The following is a 21,099-nucleotide window of genomic DNA, read 5'->3' as shown; positions in this document are numbered from 1 at the left end:
CATAAAAAAAGACTTATTGTGAGGTATAATTTTAAAAATATTTTGTTAACGTACTTGAAAGTATGAATTTAGACAATAACATGACGTGACCATTTATTCTCAAATGATTTTTTGAGTGCTGCTGTACATAGACAAACTTGCAAATACAACATATAAGGTCTTCCAAAAGAAGCATTTTCATACAAATGTCCCAATGAGTCAGGTGGTGGTTTGATATTTCTTAATGTAAAAGCCATTGTGTTTATCTCTGACCTCAGGCTCAGTACAGACCATGATTTAAAGAGCAGCGAGGCTGAAAGCTCTTAGTGTTCCCGCACCTACCTTAATCAGGGTAAACAGTAACACAAACAGTAATGAGTCAGTCAGTATACAATAATTAAGCATTAGGCCTGACATTCATATTCAGCAACAGATCTGTTTTATATACATGCTTGATGATTCTTGGACACCTCATGTAGCCTCAGATCAGAATGGTAGCCAATAAATGAGCAGCATCTCTAAATACTTTATTTCCTTAAACCTATTGCATTCAAACTTATCAACATCAAGAGTCTATTTATTAATGTGAAAAATATGAAATGATTAAGTCAACCATAATTACATCTCGTTTCAAAGCCCAGATTGCCTCCTCCTCACACTGTGGAATGTATGTTTCTGTTCCAGAAAATATTTCACTATACTCAACATTTAGGCTTTTGTTCTGGGATTGAAATTTGTACCTTGTTTGTTTTGCTTTCAATGTACACTTGCATCCAGCCACATGGGTATTTAAGCATATAAATAACTGTGCGTTTCTGACTCCCTTTATGTTTGCACTGTTACTTCACTGAGCTGTTACAGACTGCGGGAATCTGCAAATATGATAAATCTAAAAAGCCCCTCAAGGTCTTGTTTTAAAGATGTAAAAAATATCGTCCTCTCTTTTATCAAAAGTAAAAAAAAAATCAAAATTGCAATATGATTGATTTGATCTGATAAAGCTGAACACAGCAAATAAATATAGAGTAGTGGTTTCTTTTGGTGGCTGTAGTAGACATCTCTCAGACTTGAGCACACACATAAATCCACTGTCCAAAGGTAAAAGCCCTGAAATGTGTTTTTATGGTCTTCTGACTTTGTGTTATTCAACACGAGAAAATGGCTAGAAGGCACCTTGTTTTAAATTCTTCACAAGAAAACAGTTTGCAGTCAATACAGTTCCTGTGTAAATAGTGGTCTAAATAGTGGTTGACAGTTGTAAACTGTGTCTGCTGATCATAATACTTTATTATATTACCTTTATTTCACACATATAAAAAAATGATGCAGAAAGTTGTTGATGTTCACGCTTCCAATTTAAAGTGACGTGTCAAAAATTGTTCATATGACATTTAATTAATTTAATCTCCAAACTGCACCCTGACACAGTGGATGGAGTTATATGTAGTTTTCTAAATAAGGAAAATAAAACACATTTTTTATTTATTTGTTGTCACTTTGACTGTTTAGTAATAATAACTTCCAGCTGAGAAGGAAAAACATGAATGACTCTTCTTATGGCTCAGCCAATGATGGTCAAAGGGCATCCCAAGATACATCTTGTACTAGCTCCTTGGAGATGGAGACATCCTCCATATGGAGCACCACAGCTCCAGATGCTTAGAACATATGACATTAAAGCTGGAAATCTCCTCCCCTCCATCTTTGCCTTTGTCCAGCTGAAGCTAATTAGACTTCAGAAAGCTTCATGACAAGAAACGTGCCTCCAAATTGAGGAATTAAGGTGAAATGTGTAAAAAGGACTTTTTGCACAGAGGCGATGTTAAGAATTCATTTTCACCCTCCGTCGCAGTGGATTCACAGAGCTGTCAGAATCCCAGTCTGTCGCTGGCGTTCCTCATCAGGACTGGGGAGGAGCGTGGCCCACGGATCAGTCTCCCGGTGAGCCATGTCTGCATCATCAGCAGAGCGCGAGCAGCTCTACCATTTTTGCAGCGGACCTCCTGCTGCCCAGCATCACTGACTGGCTGCGCTCCTATCGCCTGGAGCTGGGTCACTGACCTGAGAGAGGCACACTTCTGTCGCACTGTACTGGCGAAGGATAGCATCTTTCAGTGGAAGAGATTGTGTGCCCCTGCAGACAGCCATGATGCACGAGCCAAATCACCTTGATTAGATCAGATGCAGCAAATTAAACTGATCTGCAGCAGATAACACTCTATGCTTTTATTTACTGTGTGGAGAGTTTAATCTCACATAGATGGAAATGTGAGCAAGACAGGTAGAGGTTTATGCCAAAGGATTAAGTGACACAAAATGAACATCCTCAAACCCACAACAAAACAGATGTGCAAAACATCAAGATTTTAGCAGCAGCCATGCATGAACTAAAAACATCATAGTATTTTTATACACTATAAAAGAATGCGATGGGAGGCAGTTGGCCAGGGCTCCGGAAATAAATACTCAACTGATTCTATTGACTGTGACATCGACACGACTGTGAAAGACTATGACAAATTTGGAGTTCATTTTGCCTCTGAAATCCACCTACAGATCAGCCGTCTGCCTTCTCAGGCTGAAAAAAAAAAAAAAAAAACCCATGACAGATTTTACTGCAACAAAATTCGAGTAAATCACTGACATTTGCTGCGTGCATGACTGAGCATACTTAACATCTCCCAGTTTGTTTCTCTATTAATTATTGAAAATATGTGTTTATTTCTTGGTTTGACAAGGTGCCACCTTTCTTGGCTCCTGACATATTGGCTGATTATCTCTGCATGAGGGGAAGAAGGAATGGTAATAGTAACAAAGCTGAAAAATATATCTTCTAAACAGCATCTTACTGCATCCTATTTAATAAGAAATGAAACATTCTGATAGAAAAAGTCAGTCCCTGTCCTGTTGCTATTGTTTTACCAGCTGCAATGTGAGTAAAATAGTTAATAAGTGGGTTCAAAACATTAATTACTCTAATGTTGATGAGTCTGATTTATTTCAAACTTTGTGATTTATCCATACATCCCCAGGCTGGACATTCTGGCGTGCAGTTGCAGAGCTGTTAGTGACTGAATGGGATATACTGTATAAGTGGAAATTAAAACAAATAGCCTAAGGTGTACAATGTTTAATTGTGTTGTTGTGTTAGATGAAAGCATGATGCTCAATGTGTGGGGTTCTGCATGCATGTCAAAGAAGACAACCTAATACATACTATTCAGAGCAGTATGCTTTTCGATGCATCTTCTGGCCTTACTGAGCATACAAAACATTTATGCACCTAATTACACACTCACACAAACACAGAGACTATTTACCAGATGAAATAGAAGTAAATAGCTCTATATGTGCAGTCAGTCAGTTTAGAAAGAAGAGTTTATTCTATATAATTTCCTGGGGGTGTCTCGTATGCTGACGGTGGAATTTTATGTCATCTGTAATGGAGACTAATATAATAAATAACTGTTTTTCCATTCTTATCACTTCCCTTATTTCCTCTCAGTCCAGCTTCCTCCTCCCCTCATCTCCCTCTCCATCAGTCTTTCTCCCATCATTACACACCCTGCCTACTTTTCTCCCTCTCCATTTCATTGCCTTCGCCCTCTTTCCTTTCTCCATCCCTCTTTTCCCCTTGATGCCTGAATGACTTTTCACTGGCTAATCAGAAAAGTGCTCACTGGGCAACATTTACTGACATTACAACATGAACTGAAACTGAAAAAGTTTCCATACCGCACTGATATTCTACAGTCCTCGCAGGGGCTGGGGTGGAGCTGGTGCTGACATTGGGAAAGAGGTAGGATACGAAGTGGACAAGCCCCCAGTCAATCACAGAGTTAACACAGATGGACAGAGAACCTACAGCCAATTTAGAGCTACAAATGAACCGGGCATGCAGTGGGAGGGAGCTGAGCACCCAGGGAGCTCCACACATGAACCTGCAGGCAACCAGTGCAGCACTAAATGAAATATTTAGAATTCATTTCTCAGTGAATGCATGTGACATTTGTTTATCCTTCACCAAGAGACACTTGCATCTGCACCGTTTTGCACTCATGTCCCTGTGAGCTCTCCTTTCATACCTTTTCTCGGTCTTATGATTAAATTATTGCTCTTCACCCTTCACAAAACCAGCAAGAGCCATGCATGTTCACACACACACACGTACACACCTACCACAGTGAAAAAAGCAGAGTGGGGAAAAAAGATTGAAATGTGACTCAGACCCTGAGTTTGCAATTAATTAGAGCCCTAATAGATATTCCCTGGGTCTCTATGTTTCAAGGAGAATGAGAACTTCTTTTAAAAAACTCTGGCAACTTGATTAAATGTTCCAGCTGATGACATTACAAAAAAGACCTGAATGAATATGTTTCTGCTGCCATAAAATAAGCAGCCATTACTCCACCAATGTAAGAATAATGTCCAACAGAAATACTCATTACAAAGCGTAATTAATGAACAACCAAATCCTGCCAAGCCCAACTCAGATGGATTCCAGGCTTGATTTCCCCATGCTGTTCAATGGTGGGCAAATTTAACTGAGATAAGGCTAATGAACTGCTCTGCTTTCTACCGCAGAAAAACAAAGCACACACTGCTGGAGACTTTATTACACTATCGACAGCTGGAGAATGAATTAAAGTAAGTTATATTGTTTCCTTCTCTCTCTCTCTCTTTTTCTGTGTATGTGTGTGCGTGTTTGCACCCTACTGTAGCTGAAAGAAGTCCAAGTGATTATCACCAAGGAGAATGATGCAAACATGCACTCCAAAATTTTAATCTGAGTAATGAGTGTTGAACATGGAGCAAATTAAAACACTGTGCAGAGGTCCATATTTACATGCAGTGGGGTCTAAAGGTCTGAGAACACAAAGAGAAGAAGAAGAAGAAGAAGAAGGATAATGCCATCCATCCATTCATCTTCTGAACCCAATTTGTCATGTAGGGTCGCAGGGGTGTTGGAGCCCGTTCTGTCAATAGGCTGGAGGTGGGATACTATTCACACTCACACCTTCGGCCTATTTAGGGCCAAATGTGTACATTTACATTTACCCACTTGTGGTTGTTTATTAACAGTGCAGTGTGTTGTTGGGGTAGGACTCATGACAATGGTATCCAAACATGGTGGCAGTTTTGCCTTTCCCTAACCTTAATAAATTGTGTTGTACAGGATGTGAAGGTTCTACAAGACCATGTGTAAGGAAGCTTTTTAATTATGACATTACTATTAGGTGTAGACCTTATGAAACTCTTTTCAGGTTGGAATCTGCTTCAACAGCCTTGACATTTCTTCAGTGCCGTTATGCGTCAATGTACTGAAAAACGCTTTTGTCAGTATATGTAGTAATTCATTCTGAATTAACATCATGCAGCTCAAAACACACTCAGTGCAAGTTCGAGGGTCCAGCCTCGTTAATGTACTTTCTAGCAGACATTGTTGGAGGGTCAGCTGTCAAACAGCGTTGCATTCACCAGATCTGATCAAACCCACAGAAACCTAAAGAAGAAGTTACTTTTCAGCTCTTCCCTGACTCTGCACTGTTCTTATTTATTCAGAACTTCTAAAGCAGATTCTACTAATTGACATGTGTGTTTAACCATTCTGTGGTCAGCCAGGAAACAGATTTTACATTAGCACAATCAGCTCACCCTTCTGTCTGAGAAATGTGCTTTTACTGTTGTAGCCTTGCACAGACAGTCGCTATCACTGACACAAATTGGAATTAAATACCTTGAAATATGACAAAAGACCAAGGATCAAACATTAAGGAAAGGTTTTTTGTTACAGAGATTTTTCATCTCCACATTTGACCCTTTTTTTCTCTTTGTGTGAGTCATCTGAGGTGAACTAAGGACCTCTGTGGCGTCTTCATTTCCTTTTTTTCCCCTCATTTTAAACGTCCCCAAAATCTTCCAGTTTTTACTTCTTTGCAAAGTCATGGTGGATAATCTCACATCTATCTCTATCTCAGGAACTCTCTGAGGCAAAGTTTTTACTCTCTTAAGAGGATGAAAGATTACTGTAAGATCCTCGCCATAGAGAAGAGACAGCTCATGCAGCAGACATCATTAGTGTAAAGAATGAACATCATCCACATCACGTTGTCACGTCTGGTGAGTTGTGCCCTCATCCACAATCACTGAGCCCCTTTCTTCCTCCTAACCTCTGAACATTGCAGCTAAAAATGGTGGTTGTTGATATGGTCGTAATGGTAGTGACACAGATGAAACTCCTATGTATATTTAGGCCTGTGCACAAGGTGCCCAATTACCAACACCTGTCATGCAAATGAGGCTGATGCAATTTTGATGCTTTCTGAGGCTGAATTATACTCAAAACACCTCATTGAGAACAAAGAAAGGATCATCATGAAGGCCTGAAAACACCCGAAGAAACGCCGTTATGCCAACCAGATCAAGGCAGGTCATCTTAACACTACATTATGCATGGGCATGCATTTTACTAAATTTATGACTATCATACCTTACATATTACATATTCCATTCATTTAAGTATTTCCACATGTTTTATATATTTTATTTTAACCCAATCCTCAACTTTTATGCAATTTTATCTATAACTAAAAAAATAAATAAATAATTTAATCAAAAGCTAAAGTGAAACATTATTCTGGTAACATCAAACAAAGAAACTGGACTCATCTCAGCCTCTCTGCACTCTCATAATGTTTACCTCAATAACTCTAATGTGATTTAATCTGAGGAGCAGACAGTAAATTACCTGCCATCTCATTGGCTCACTATTATGGAAATCAGCATACTGTAAGTTCATCTCTCTCCATCTTCCACCAGGCCTGCTGATTTTGTTTTAGCCGTACATCTTTATATCCTAGAATTCTTTTGATGGTGTGTGCGCAGACATACTGTCACTAATTGAGTACCTTAGCTGCACTGCAAACACTTGCTGTAGCTCTTCAGAAGAAGTACCATTAATTGAAGAGGGCACAACCCTTTTAAGACCCACTAACATAATGTACAGTAGCTTTCATTTACTTATTTTTTTTTTTAAGCTCCGAAATAAGGAGGTTGTGACCTTGCGGGTGTGTTTGCTTGAGGGGGAAAAAATAGACTGAGGATGACTACTGTTCAAACACAGGCCAGGACATCCTATTGCTATCAAGAGACTTGCATAGAATGTTAGGATTGTAGCTTAGTGTTGCATTTTTAATACCACATCTCATTCGATCTGCACCTGTGCTTTAGCACAGCGGTCCCCAACCTTTTTTGCACCACGGACCGGTATCATGTAAAACAATACTTTCACGGACCGGCACAGAAAAAAAAGTGCATAAAGAGACAACTTACTCTTATGCTTAATTAGTGGGAGCCTTTGAGCTTTCTCAGCAATGAGGCGGTCCCATCTAGGGATAATGGGAGACATGACACCCGAAGTGTGTTTCTTATGTCCAGTCCACTCCGTAATTTTGTTTTGGCTGTCATTAATTGCTTCAGTCGTTCTTGTTCACGTTTTCTTCCATGGCTTGTCTTTTAATGCAGGGTGCTCGGTCTCGCAGTTTAGAAGGCTTCGTTTCATTTGCGAGTCTGTCGCCACATGTCACTCAGAGCGGACTTGGTGTGTGAGAATCACCTGTTGCAATAAATCCGTATTTTAAATAGGACTCCTGATATAGTCTTTTAAATGCAGGTTTCTTTTTCTTTGAAAGGGTAGGCTCCTCTTCTTCTGTCTCCTCGTTAGGCCTTTTCCCCTTTCCGAAGAAGCTCTCCAAAGACGTTTGTTTTTTATTCATTTTTGCTGCTTGTGGGCTTAATTTTGGGGCCGTATCCTGTGACCGAGACAAGCGTCTGGGCAGGTGCTTAAAGGCACAGGCGGATGAATCTGATCGATTTATAAATGAAACAGCTTTCAGACTCAGATAATGAATAATATATGTTTTGCTCAGTCTTTCTGTGCGGCCCGGTACCAAATGACCCACGGACCGGTACCGGTCCCCGGCCCGGTGGTTGGGGACCACTGCTTTAGCATATAGACGGACAGCTTCACTGATTATGGATGAAAAAAAAAATCCTCCATCTTCCTGCTCCTCAGCTCTCACCTCTCTGTCTGATCCAGTGTTCTTCTCAGTGCATTGGGCATGTTTAAAACATTATGGAAGTGGTCTACACTGATGCAATCTCAAGTTTTACTGCACTCACTTAAATGTTTATCATGATGCATCCATGCTGTCGGCTTCATTTCTTCCAGTCAGACTGCTTTAAACAGGAGGATGGATTCTGAGAAAAGAAATGATTCTTTTTTAAAAAAAAATTATTGTCTGGGTGTTTTTGACTCAAACCTTGCTTGTTATAATTCTTTCATCTGGATGTTTGATTTTTAAAAGGCAGAGTGGTGGATGTGACTAGAAACTCATCTATTAAATGTTGGCATCTTTGAGGTCTCTGAGCTTGGTGTAAAACCAAACAATAAAAGCAGACAAATCTCAAATGAATCCTAGATACAACAAGAGGGACTGATATTATTACTTAGTCAACATATGGTAAAATTCCACAATGGGCCAGTCCAACAAAACAGTACAACAGTTAGCATGAACTTCTAGCATCTAAACATTTTCTGATGTAATCTGAATCTGTCCGACAGCCGGCCTGAAAACCTGCTCACACGGCAAACAGACATGAAAACAACAGCATTCCTCACTTCCTACAGATCTCTCACTGGATAACATTAACTTCGTGTTGTTTCTCTTTATTAAAACACAAGGTTGCAAGTCCAATACTGCTGAGTCTGTCATATGATATCCAGCATAATGTTGTAAACTAAGCCCACAGGCTGCATAATATGTATAAGCCCAAAGTCCTGTGGTGTCCCCCTTTTTCTTCCGCTCTCTGCTCAGTTATAGGCATAACTGGCTATAATTATTTTTCCAATTATTGATGACTGTAAGCCCTCATTAAATATTAAATTTCATACTACAGGAAATAGCAGAGAGTACATTGGGGATTAGGATAAGGTTTAAGTACACGGAACAGACATTTCTCAGCTGCTTTTATCTTCATACACCTGTGTGCTTTCAGTTGCCACTGTAAACAAACACACGCCTTAACATTTAACAGCGTTCAGGTTTGCTCAGTCCAAATCATTTTCCACCTAGTTAGTCCCAGACTAAACATTGCAAATACTTACTTGCCATGATAAAGATACCATCAGAGCTCTAAACTATCCAATTACCTGCTAAATGACTACAGTTGTGATGCTCTCTAATTGCAGTATGCATCTTTTATTGAAATGGTACGATCCTCTTCCTGGGTTTCTCTAATCGGGTTATATGATTCAGGAAGCTTTAAAACTCTCCTGTGGGTTAAATATCTAATTATACTCTACACAAAACACATCCCACTTTGGGCCCAGCTCATTTAGCAGAAAAAGTGGAAGACTTTAGAAAGCCAAACTGACTGGTTATAAGGAGTTGGCAGAGAAGCGCTTGAGAGTTCTACATTCTCCCACAGAACAGGCTGTTAAATTGGGCCTGACTACACAATGTGCCAGTGTTACCTCTGATCCAGCAAAGGACAGTGTTAAATCCTCCACAAGATAAGGTTTTTTTTCTTCATCTGCTGAGGGTCTACTACTCATCCTCATCAGCAGGACTCTTCCATATCATCACTTTCAAACTCCTGTTTGGTGACACTTAACCTTGTCAGGATGGAAAAGATCTTTAGAGAGATTCACGTCGCCAAGAGCCATTCTTTTGTGATAACAAGGGATAGTTTCGAGATTGGGGAACTTGATTTCATCCAGCAATTTTGTCGCTTGTACTTGAAATCTTATTCTAGTCAGGGTGAAGTGTGTGTGTGTGTGAGAAGAATTGCCTGAATATTTTAATTTTAAATGTGAAAGTTTGAATTATTTTTCTTTGTAAATTACTTTTAAATGGGGAACACTATTCATTACACACAAAGTTTATCTTGGCATTAAAAATGCTGCTTCCTCTGCTTGATGATGAACATTTGCATCCGATGTTATACAGACCTACCTATCCTCACTCTAGAAATAAAGATAGGTAGAGGTAAAGAAATAATAATAAAAACGTGAACAGATTGCTTTTCTGCACTTGGCTATTCCTTTCACCTCTTCCCCACTTACTACAGATGAATAAAAGTGTGCTTTTATTCTTGTGGCATATGTGGCTTCACTTCTCTTTCCAGTTTTGGGAGTAGGAAATGGGACTTTGACATGTGCTATTGTTCAAGACAACCACTGTTACTCTGAGACATTTAACACTAGGCAAAAATAGCGTGTTTTGCAGCTGCTGTCAAATTGAAACTGTCCTGAAAAATGTTATCAGGCATTAATTTCAACTTTGCCCATGCAATGTTCTGTTTCAAATTAACAAGCAGGGCAGCTGATGAATACTGAACATGTCACGCCATTCTCAATTTTCTCGACAGCTTTATCTAAGAACTTGCTTCTCACTGCTATCTCAGTGCAGCCATTAGTATCCACCAAGTGCAGCCACTGACATGCAGGAAACTATACATTCACCTGCAGAGAGCCCCACATAGAGGCGGACGTGTCAGCTCTTTCATACAGGGGATTCACAACAGCAGCTCCTCTCTCATCTTGTCATCCCTACTGCTCTGATTTCAGCCCTACCTTGGCAGGCGTATTCCAAGCCAATGGAAAATTCTCTGTGAAAAATGACCAGCAAGAAGAAAATTAAAAGAGAAATAGAAATCACAGAAAGAGGTGAGACGACTGCCCAAGGGGAGTAGATTCATTTGAATTGAAGATTAAGCTGACCAGGGTTTAAGCAAGCAAAGCACACCTGAACTGTGAGGCAGACACTGCGTGGAAGCATCTCTCACAACACACACACACACAGGCTATTCACCCTAAGCCTCCACTGTCTTTCATGCCAATTTTCTTGATAAATACTCTCCTGTCTGAACATTTTTTTCCTTTTATATCAAAGATGTTTATACTTTGCTCTGAATGGCTTCATAAAGCATTCAATCATGCGGTGGAATAACTCCACTGAGCCCAGTTAAAAGAAGGCTGAGCACACCGATGGACAAAAGTTCAGCCCTAAATTGTAATGGGTTACAGTGCAGTGCTTCAGCCCTGATTCTCCCAGTGCACTGCTCTCGCTAAAGTCAAAACCCAGCAGAGTCCCTGCGCTGCCCTTCAAGACACTTTCTCCTTCCACAGGTGACTTTCCTCATATCAGCCCCCAGCTGACTTGACAGGAAGTAGACAATGTCATTAAAAACACGCTGCATCTGCCGTGGGGGTGGGGATGAATGTTAAGTGTCCTGAAATCTGCCAGTTAACTCGACAAGGGCATTTCAACACCTGACACAGAAAAAGGGGTTTCAGCCTAAATGATGCTGCACGGTAGGCCATGCTGTGAGCTTTACCTCTAAATGTTCTTCACTCGTCTTTCCATGTTTGTCTTTCTCACAAGTTCTACACACAGAAAGCTTAAATAAAAACATGTAAACACCCATAGAGTCTTAAACTGCTACAACATGGAGTTAAAGAATACCAGCTTTTAATCGGTTAATTTTAACATCATGAGTCATGTCTGTCATATAACTCCACAGATGTGGATTATGCCTATTTTGCAGCACCACAACCTCTGCTCCAGGACCAGGAATAACAATATAAACCTTTATTGTTATAAGTTATCCTGCCACATAAAAAAAACATATAAAAATACCTCTATAGTATAACCAGGCCACCTGGGTAAGTGTCCTCATATCTCTGTACACTTGATCAAAATATGACATGGAAGACTGCAGTAAAAAAAAAGCTGGATAGAAAAGTAAATCCTCTTCTTTCTTTAGGAAGTCTGCTGATCATCTAAATTCACCACTGTGTCTCTCTCTATGTGGGAGTCGGTCAGTCACTCTTTGCTCTTCTGCAGCTAGTCAGTTATAATAGAGCTGTGAGAGCTCCCACTGTTACCACCAAAAGAAATGAAATCACACCTATATTGTTCTCTCTGTTATGGAGTACCACAACTCTGAAACTAAAATTTGAACAAATAACAATGTTGGAATTGATACATTAATAAGATGTGACCGAGGTTGATACTGTTGTTTTTATTCGTCTCTGGAGTTATGGTTTTTTCCCCTAACATGTTGTTCATTTGAGTATTAACTGTATTAATCTGTCCATTGGAAATCATCATCATCACTGTTGTGGAACTTAAAACTGCATTTATTCGCTTTAGGGCTGCGACAAACAAGTATTTTGATACTCGGACACTCGCCGATTATTTTTGTGATTATTCGAGTACACGGATCATGCGTAAATAGTAAATAGAAAAGAAATAGTTTTTCCATAGATACGGCTGCATCTAGAAGCAGGTGGATACCTGCTTTGGACCACTGCAGTGTGAGTGTGTGTGTGTGAACAGCTTACCCGCGCATTTTGTCCTCGAATAATACTCGAGTACATGAGTAATCCTTGTAGCCCTAATTCACTTAATATTAAGTTTGAATCGCATTATCTCAATTAAGCAGAACACATTAGGCTGTGTTCATATAGGTAATAACCTCCTTGAACCTTGTGGCCACCATCAGGTGAACCAGGTAAGCAGCTTCTAGACTTAAGCTAATCTGCTGCCACCTATCAGTCCTTGATAGGTAGGGCAGGCAGGGTGCAGCAACCAGGTGAATTCATTGTGAAAAGAACATTAAAAACCCAAAAAACATACAAACTACAACAGAAACTAACCAAAGAAACTTACTTGAACCCAGGAAGAAAGAAACCAAGAAACACAGGGGACATAGAGGGTGACGAGATGATCTGGCACACAGGACTTAAATAGACCAAGAACGAGACACAGGTGAAACACATTAGGGCGCAGCAAACTACCACCAAAGGCGGGAACACAAGGGAAGTAAAACACACAGACAAACACAAGGGAGACAAGACTTTCAAAATAAAACAGGAAACAGGACAGAACCAAAGTGACTTCATAAAGACAGCCAGACACACGACAACACAGGGAACACCAGAAAACCAACTCAAACAATAATTAACCAATTCCTGACACTAACAAGCAAGTAAGATTCAACAGACATGAATTTTGCAAATAACCAACATGCATATACATCCATCTCAAAGAATATAACAAGCCTGTCACTGCACCTGCACCTATATTGTGTAGAGGTGTAGTGAGAGTATGAAGATGTTCTAATGCTTAACTCTGGGTGAACACCAGTGCTACGCTCCCTCTCTTACATACTTCCTTCCTTCTGTGGATTTTCTCTCTATCTGAGTCAGACATATGAGCAAATTTACAGTGAGCTGCAGTGGTTTTATATGTAGCATGAAACCTCTGAACTTATCACCTACCCTGTGAGCAGCCTGCTTTAAAGTGTACTTTGGGTAATGGATTGTGGGTATTGCATACTACTTTACGACTATCATTTAATTTGATTATGGGTGTAAATTAGCCTTTTATGGCCCAACCAATAACTTAAATATGAATCATGCAAACTGCACATTTACATACAAATTTGATATGATGTTATCTTGCCCACATTCTGAGAGTCTTCCCCCTAGAAACGGCTTCAGCGCTTCTTTTTTCCAGAAGTGTCCACCATGTGGCCTTGCTGATATCTTAAATGCAACCAATGCATGAAGGACAGAGCAAGGTCACACAAACATCACATGGAATTTTCTATGTATGGGTCAATCCTGTAGCTATTCCCCTGTGCCCATTAAATGCAACATACTATCAAGAGAAACCTATTTGTGGCCATTCCACTGATAAGCAATGTCCAGATGGGTACAATATATATACTGTTATATGTAGACAGTGCACAGCAGCCTGGCTGTATGCAGCAGGAGCAACACATTACCTTTCAATATGAGACCATGAAGGTCCTTTAATTGACTGCCAAATCAGTGCAGTGAGATTGGGTTGTGATGCCACTGTTAACTAGCTTAGCATTGCTTTAGCACTTCACAAACTCTGTCGGCCTCTCAGATTTGTTCCTGAATCAGGATTAACTTGAATGAAATATAGAATTGACAGTCATTTTGCATACCACACATGCTTTGATGCCCTTCTCATCTGTATCACGGTGGGACAGGAATTGAGTTTCTTCTGGAAAATAGACACATGCTGCTCCCTTTCATGTTTGTCAACAACCCCTACGGATATTGCAATGGCAGGATACAGCCAGTGTTGGGCAGACTGTTCAGAAAAAAAAGAGGACTTTGTGCCTGAATACTAAAGACTTCATCCTCCATGCAAGAGGCAACCGAGTCTGTCACCAAAAGTAACATTTTTCAGAGTACATTTAGGTCGTCGTCAACGGGGGATGATTGATGCGTCTACAGCTCAGCTGAGAACTCTAAAGGTTGGATGCACTAGTGTAAGAAAAAAACAAGCAGACAAACAAATGAAAGTGGTTTATAGAAGCAGCAGTTTTGGGCTTAACCCAACCACCCTGCTTTGCATTAGGAAATATTCACAACACATCACCTCCACCTTTAACATGTCAGTTTCTCACGTGGCATATTTAGACTGACTGACTAAACTCACTCTAAAGCTGCATGGCTCACTCTTAAACCCAGGAATTGATTATAAGGGAATATCTTGAAAATTATTCCTTCTGTGTGATCCATTTATTTATTTCAAAGTCTGAGTCAGTAGCCTCAGCACTTCAAAGACAGCAGAAGCTCTCTTGTGAATTCATTTTATCTGAAACATAAAAAGTGAAATTTACTAGGGCACGATTCATTTCTGCTGTATCATCAGTTCAGCCAAAATTAAACACACATCCCTGTTTCTAATTATTGAATGATATAAATAATCTGCATTTGGCATTCAGTAATTAGGCAACGCTGCAGTGTAAGTGATCATGTGAGGCTTTTCCTCAGTGTCTGGTCAGATGAAATGTGTGATCTCAGTGTAGGTTCACAGAGGAAAGTTGATCCTGTTTTGTGTTTAGCTGAAGTGAATTTGGGGTCATCATCAATGGGCAGCAAATCCATTGAAAGTTTTCATATTTGAACTATCCCTCTCTGAAAACATCATCTTTGTATGTGACCTTTGTTCATCTGCAAACTGGCCTCAGTGTTATTGAGCCATTGGGGATTTCCTTGGCAGCTTTTAATAACGCTGTAGCCACTTGAAGTGCATATTGTACTAAGATAAATCCGCACAGTCATTAACATATTTATGACTTTGCCAAATTAACAACTTTTCCTCATTATGTTGACAGAAAATAATCCTGGCCCCTATTATGTTTCCTTCAAAACATGTTGTAAATTGGTTGACTAATATAACAACAATTCTGGGAGACAATGTTGCCATTGAGCATGCTCATCCAGAAAGGTAATGACATATGGCTGAACACCAAGGATAATAAGGATGATTATTGTTGAGAGTTTATGCATAATACAGTAAATATTAGATCTTATACATGCAGCAAGTAAATGTGGGATGGGGACAGAACTGTGGCATTTTTCCATTCCTTTGACAGTTTAGCTGCGTCTAAATTGAGATGTACAGTCACAAAACATCCATGGAGCTCTCAGAAGGGAGCAAAAGCATCTACTGACCTGTCAGGGTGTTGTTCAGCATGGCCCTGTATGAACAGGCTCTGGAGGCCTGCTAGCACAGCAAGTGCAGACAAACCTCAGATTGCACTGGTGACAGAAATAATCAGACTTCAGCAGAAAAACAGGATGACTGCTGAGGACATGATAGACATGCTGGCAGAGTGGAGCGAAAACAGTCTGAGAGAGCAGCTCTGGGAGTCTTGGGAGAGAACTTTGAGGACTTTGATGATGTTGATGCAGTGCCTCTTCTCAAGCTGGTGTGGGAGGTGATCAGCAGCACAAGGATGAGAGATATCGGATTTGAAGCCAGAAGGCTGCTTAACTCACCAGAGGCCTTGTTTTCTACATCCAAAGATCATTAATGGGCCTCAGAAGTGTGTCAGGAGCCTGATAGAGCAGCAGCAGGAGGTGCTCAACTAAAAGCCGCTCAGACCCTGGGAGCTGGTAGATGAAGGTGTTTCCCAAAGTCCTGCATGGAGCCTCCCCCAAGCGCCATCCGAAACATACCTTCCCAAAAGCCCAGTAAATGAATGTCGGGGTCATGAAGAGAACATCTGCTGCTCTATCCACCACGCTTCAGCTTCTTCACTTCCACCAGAGGCAAGATCGTCCTGTCTATCCAGGCCAAGGTTACACCAGAGACATCCTGGCAAAGAAATCTTCACAGAAAATATGCTGACCAGCAATGTGTGAGCTGTCTGCAGTGGGCAATCTGAACACCGAAGAAATACAACAGGACAATTACACTCAGCCAGCAGGAGAGCCAGATGGTGCAGATTGTAACCACCCTTTCTGAATGAGGATTCTGGACTGCAGGTCACAGGGCCAACCACAGAAACAGACTGAGCGGTTGGTTCTTCCCCACCAACCAGTGGGGTAAAAACCTCCTGCCAACATTTCAATCCACAAGTCTTCAACTGTTGCCAGAATAAAGCAGAGGACCAGCCAGTGCCACGTGATGAAGCACCTGTTATCACTGCAGTGCAGGTTCTACGAACAATGGTGAGCCAGTGGTGCTCAGTGCTTTACTTCCTATATTACCTATTTCACGTGTACCATATTCTAGTCACATAGTTCAAAGTGCTGTAGATAAAATTATAATAAACCCTTTAAAGAGGTATGACATGACAATGAAGAAAGTTATAACTAAATACTGGTAAATAGACATTGTCTAATTATTGTGTGGAGTCAAATGCATGGATTCTCTCTAGTCTGTGCACAAAAATCTCACTTTCTTGCAATGTTTTCTTGAATGTTGTCGTTTCTGCACCTGAACTGTAACATTTCTACTAAAAACTGAAAATGTATGTAAACTTTAGCACTTTATAAGATTCAAAACAGCAGTGACTACTTGCACAGCGGTGACAGTAACAAAAACCTGCCAACCTGACAGCTCATTAACCTTTCAGCAAGCAGAAACAGTATTCTGTTTTGTAGAGAGCTGTGTATTTTTAGAACTTGTCTCATATTTGTGCTTCTTGTTTCATAATAAGATACTGGATCTTATACTCTGAATATACACAATAAACAAATAAGGACAAGATAAGCAAGCAGAGCAAAGGAAAGAGGAGAAGTACTGGGACTCATTTTTACACCTCACACTGCTGCTTATGCATGTATACTTTCAACCCATGTTCCACCAGGGACAACCACTGAAGAGAGACAAATTCAACATTTAAATAATAAAACACTAGAAACACATATTCAGCACTGACAAAAAAAGACTAGGAAACTGAATCGGTTTGATGGCAGAATCACTTACACAGACAGTTTTTTTGGAGAACCTCCTTGAAATTCTAAATCACATCACAATGTTCAGCTGAATAATGGACCTGAAAACTACTTTTTATACGGCTAATATGCACAAAACTTCCAAGGCAGCCAAACAAAGCAGTGTGACTTGTGCTGCTGTATTGACGGGCGTGTGCCTCATTCCTCTGTACAGGAAAGGACTCCATAGGAGACAATGCTCCGGCTCTTATTCCATTGTGCCATCTGGTTTATGTCTGATTGCACTCAGTTCATGCACAGTGGCATCCCCTGTTGCCTCTCCTGGACCGATTGATTTGCCGTGGCAGAGGCTTTGTAAGTCGGAGAGGAAAGAGAACAGCTCAGGTAGCTCACACTGCAGGGTCTCAGTTTGGTTCTTGCTTTATTTATGAAGGCAACACATGCTCCTGGTGCATCCTGATTTCACCACCTTACTGGGTCACACTCAGTTTGCATGCTACATTATTGGTTAATTCAGGGGACACTTTGTTACAGTTTTGACACATGGCTATAGGAGAAGCTGCATGATGCAAACTGGTAAAAAAAATGAGTGACAGAAGTTGTAATTTCCCTCTCTGACAAGCAGCAATTTCTTCTATGTGCTGCATTGTGAGGGTTTGCTCACAGAGTGGTGAGGTGGAGAGTGCGGGGAATGCAGCTGTGCTTTCACATCCATCTACAGTATGTGACCAGCACTTAAGCACTCAGCCATTATTTTTGTCTTCTTCCTTTTGACATTCTTTTTCTTTCTCATGGCAGTGATCCTACTGTATCGTTCAGCTTCACTAAAAGCAGCAACATCTGTCATTTGAGGGTGCTTTTTAAGAGGATTGAGTGAGTGATGAAACTCTGTCAAGACTTGATGAAAGTAGAATTGTAACGATGACACAATCAGTAAAGTGGTCATTGAGCTTTCCTCCCTGGGCGACCTACGTGAATAACATTTGATTCTGCCTTTTTCAAACAAATTTAACAGGATTTTCACACTCATCCAGAGCACAGCCAGGTCACCACTCCACCAAGCCAGAAGGTGACGTAAATGTGTTTTCTTTTTCCTGGTTCTAGTTGGAATAAGATCACCCCTCTTTAGACCACTCCAGACCTTTGCCTGACTTACATGGAGTATCATAGCCAATTGATTTTCAGGTTCGCAGGGTCAGATCAGGGGGGGAAACCACAGCCTGCATCCCTGTTTATAACAGCGTTTTTGATAGTTCTCTGAGATTCAGCCAAGAAATATTTCGGCAAATGCAAACTGTAAAGCAGATAAGCATGATGGGGAATTGAAGATCAGCAGGTAGCTAGAAGGGATGGACTGAAGAGAATAACAGGTGATGGTTAACCGCAGATGAGAACCGGAAGGAAACAGATTACCTTTGACTGGCGCTGCTCGCTGATGGTAAGGCAGCGAGAGCAGGGAATTGGTGCAGGTTAGGTCACAGGTTGGTTATCAAGAATTACAGCTGGAAAACCATGTGTAGCAACCCACAGCTACACAACAGAGGAACTTGACAAACTGACAAGAGGTGTCAAAAGATTCTGCCTTAAATAGACCACAGCATTTAGGAGCAGCTGGTGAGTAATGAGGACAATGCAGGTCAGGTGAGGTTAAGCTAATCCAGGTAGACCGAGCTGCTATTATGACAAGTCCAGCCATGACACAATGCTCATCGAGGTGAGACACTTCAACCAGCAACAATGTGTGAATTAACAAAACTGACACCAGCTATTCTTGTACTTAAAGCCACAGTGCACACCCCTTTTATTCAAACACTACACCTATCTGTGAAGTCTATCTCAATTCTCACATCTGTGGGTACGTTCCCACCAATGTGTCAACAATGTTCGCATGATTACCCTGACTGCCAGAAGGGGGAGACAAAAGTTCCACATCTGTGGTGTCTGCAGCTGTCTATGCAAAGGAGCTTAATCCCCACATTAATATTAATAATGAACAGATGTGACAGTGGTACCAATAAATTAGTATGTTTTCCAGAATTTCCTGGTGATGCTATGAAACATGGATCGTAAAATATTAGAATATTAAATGCTCTATAAAGTGTGCTTGCACTGAAATGCCAGACATCATAATTAAATTCAAACAGACTTGACCTTTAAGTACAATCCAAATTCAAATATAGAATTCATCTTTTTCTACAAATGCTCATATGAATGTATTCCACTTTAAACTCAGCAGAAGTCAGAAGTGTGCATCTTGACAGCTTGTGCATAGGGAGCGTCCTGATTATAGCAGAGACCAAAACAGAGTCTGAGGTCAGGACCACAATCTGTCTTCTAGGCTGACTTGGTAGTCCCAGAGGATGAGGGGGCAGCAGTCTGTGGACGCCATGGCAATCATAAACACCCTTAGGGTTATAAACTATGTGTCGTAGGGAATGTGTTTATCATTTTTGCATGTCAGCAATACAAAAGACAACAGAGTACGGAGGATTGTTCTGTGAGCTGAGATGATTCCCTGGCAGTGTGAGCAGTCTGTTACTAAACTGTGCAGACAATCAGCTGTTTGTGGGTTTTTAAATTGTGTTAAAGTGCAGGCATATGTTGTCTAAATACTGTAACTGAACATGAGCAGATATCAGCTTTATTTTTAGCCAACACTGTAATTCCTCTCCTTAAGCAAGACGTTGGAAAGTTAATAAGATACTCTGCAGCCAACAGCATTAAAATATAAAAGTATGAAATTCTAAAGATGTCATGGCTTCACATGCTAATGATAAAAAAACTGTTTATTGATCCAGCCTATCGTGAGTGGCATGTCTGAGTAACATCAATTGCACTGTTTTCCTCTAAAATGGCAGGAAGTGATGTGGTGATAAAATGCCCTTTGGCCCACTTTACACGTACAGCCAACCTGTGATATTATAAAGAGTATACCATTGTATAGCCTGTTTGTTTTGTTATCATCTTACTACACTATTTGGATCTTTAGCTGTGACCCTGATGAACTACATTATATATTTTTCCTTGTTTTCAGTAGCATGCAGTATATTGTCACACTGTATGCTGTCAAACATTTATATTTAGCATAACCAAAGATCAAGTAATAATATTTACTTTTTTCAATAACCCCTCATTATGAGGGAGACTTTTAGACACTTTTATTTAAAACAGCCATTGTTTTCTACACACTGCACACCCACAACCTTCAGCAGTATTATAGATTTATAATGATCATACCCACTATACTATGACAAAACAGTAGATAGCTAAAGGGCTGTACTCACTAAACTCAGATGTGGATGCCCAGTCTCATGTTCCAGAGTTTGGTTTAAACTTGCTGCCAATCGGAAAAAAAGTGGGCATTTAGGGAGTGGCGCCATAAAGGTTTTGAACTGTGACTCATATAAATGTACTAAAGTAAAAACAAGTAAAAATAATCTTGCTGACACATGTATCAATAGATCCTAGTGACAACACCAAACTTGTGACATGAATTTTGACAACAAGTGTCAACTTCAAGGAAGTAGCAATGTCAATCAAACTCTTTTCATAAGGACTTTTTTGGATGTTTAATTTGTTTCTGCCTCGTCCATATGTCTGGGCCGGTCATTGAGCAAGAGTGATGTTGAAGCTTAATAAAAAGTATGTGATATGATGCCCAATGGTGTGCTTAATGGCCTGAGTGTGTTTGCACAGCAGGTTTGAGAAAAACAAGCCTGATGGTTCTTTACTGACATTCAAATTTGACTCCACTGGATGCGAATAGACTCCGGCTTCCTCCCACATTCTAAAGACGTGCTTGTTAGGTGACTCTAAAATGC

The sequence above is a fragment of the Parambassis ranga genome, chromosome 19, assembly GCF_900634625.1.
Source record: "Parambassis ranga chromosome 19, fParRan2.1, whole genome shotgun sequence".
NCBI lineage: Eukaryota > Metazoa > Chordata > Actinopteri > Ambassidae > Parambassis > Parambassis ranga.
Note: the sequence above shows the minus strand (reverse complement) of the source record.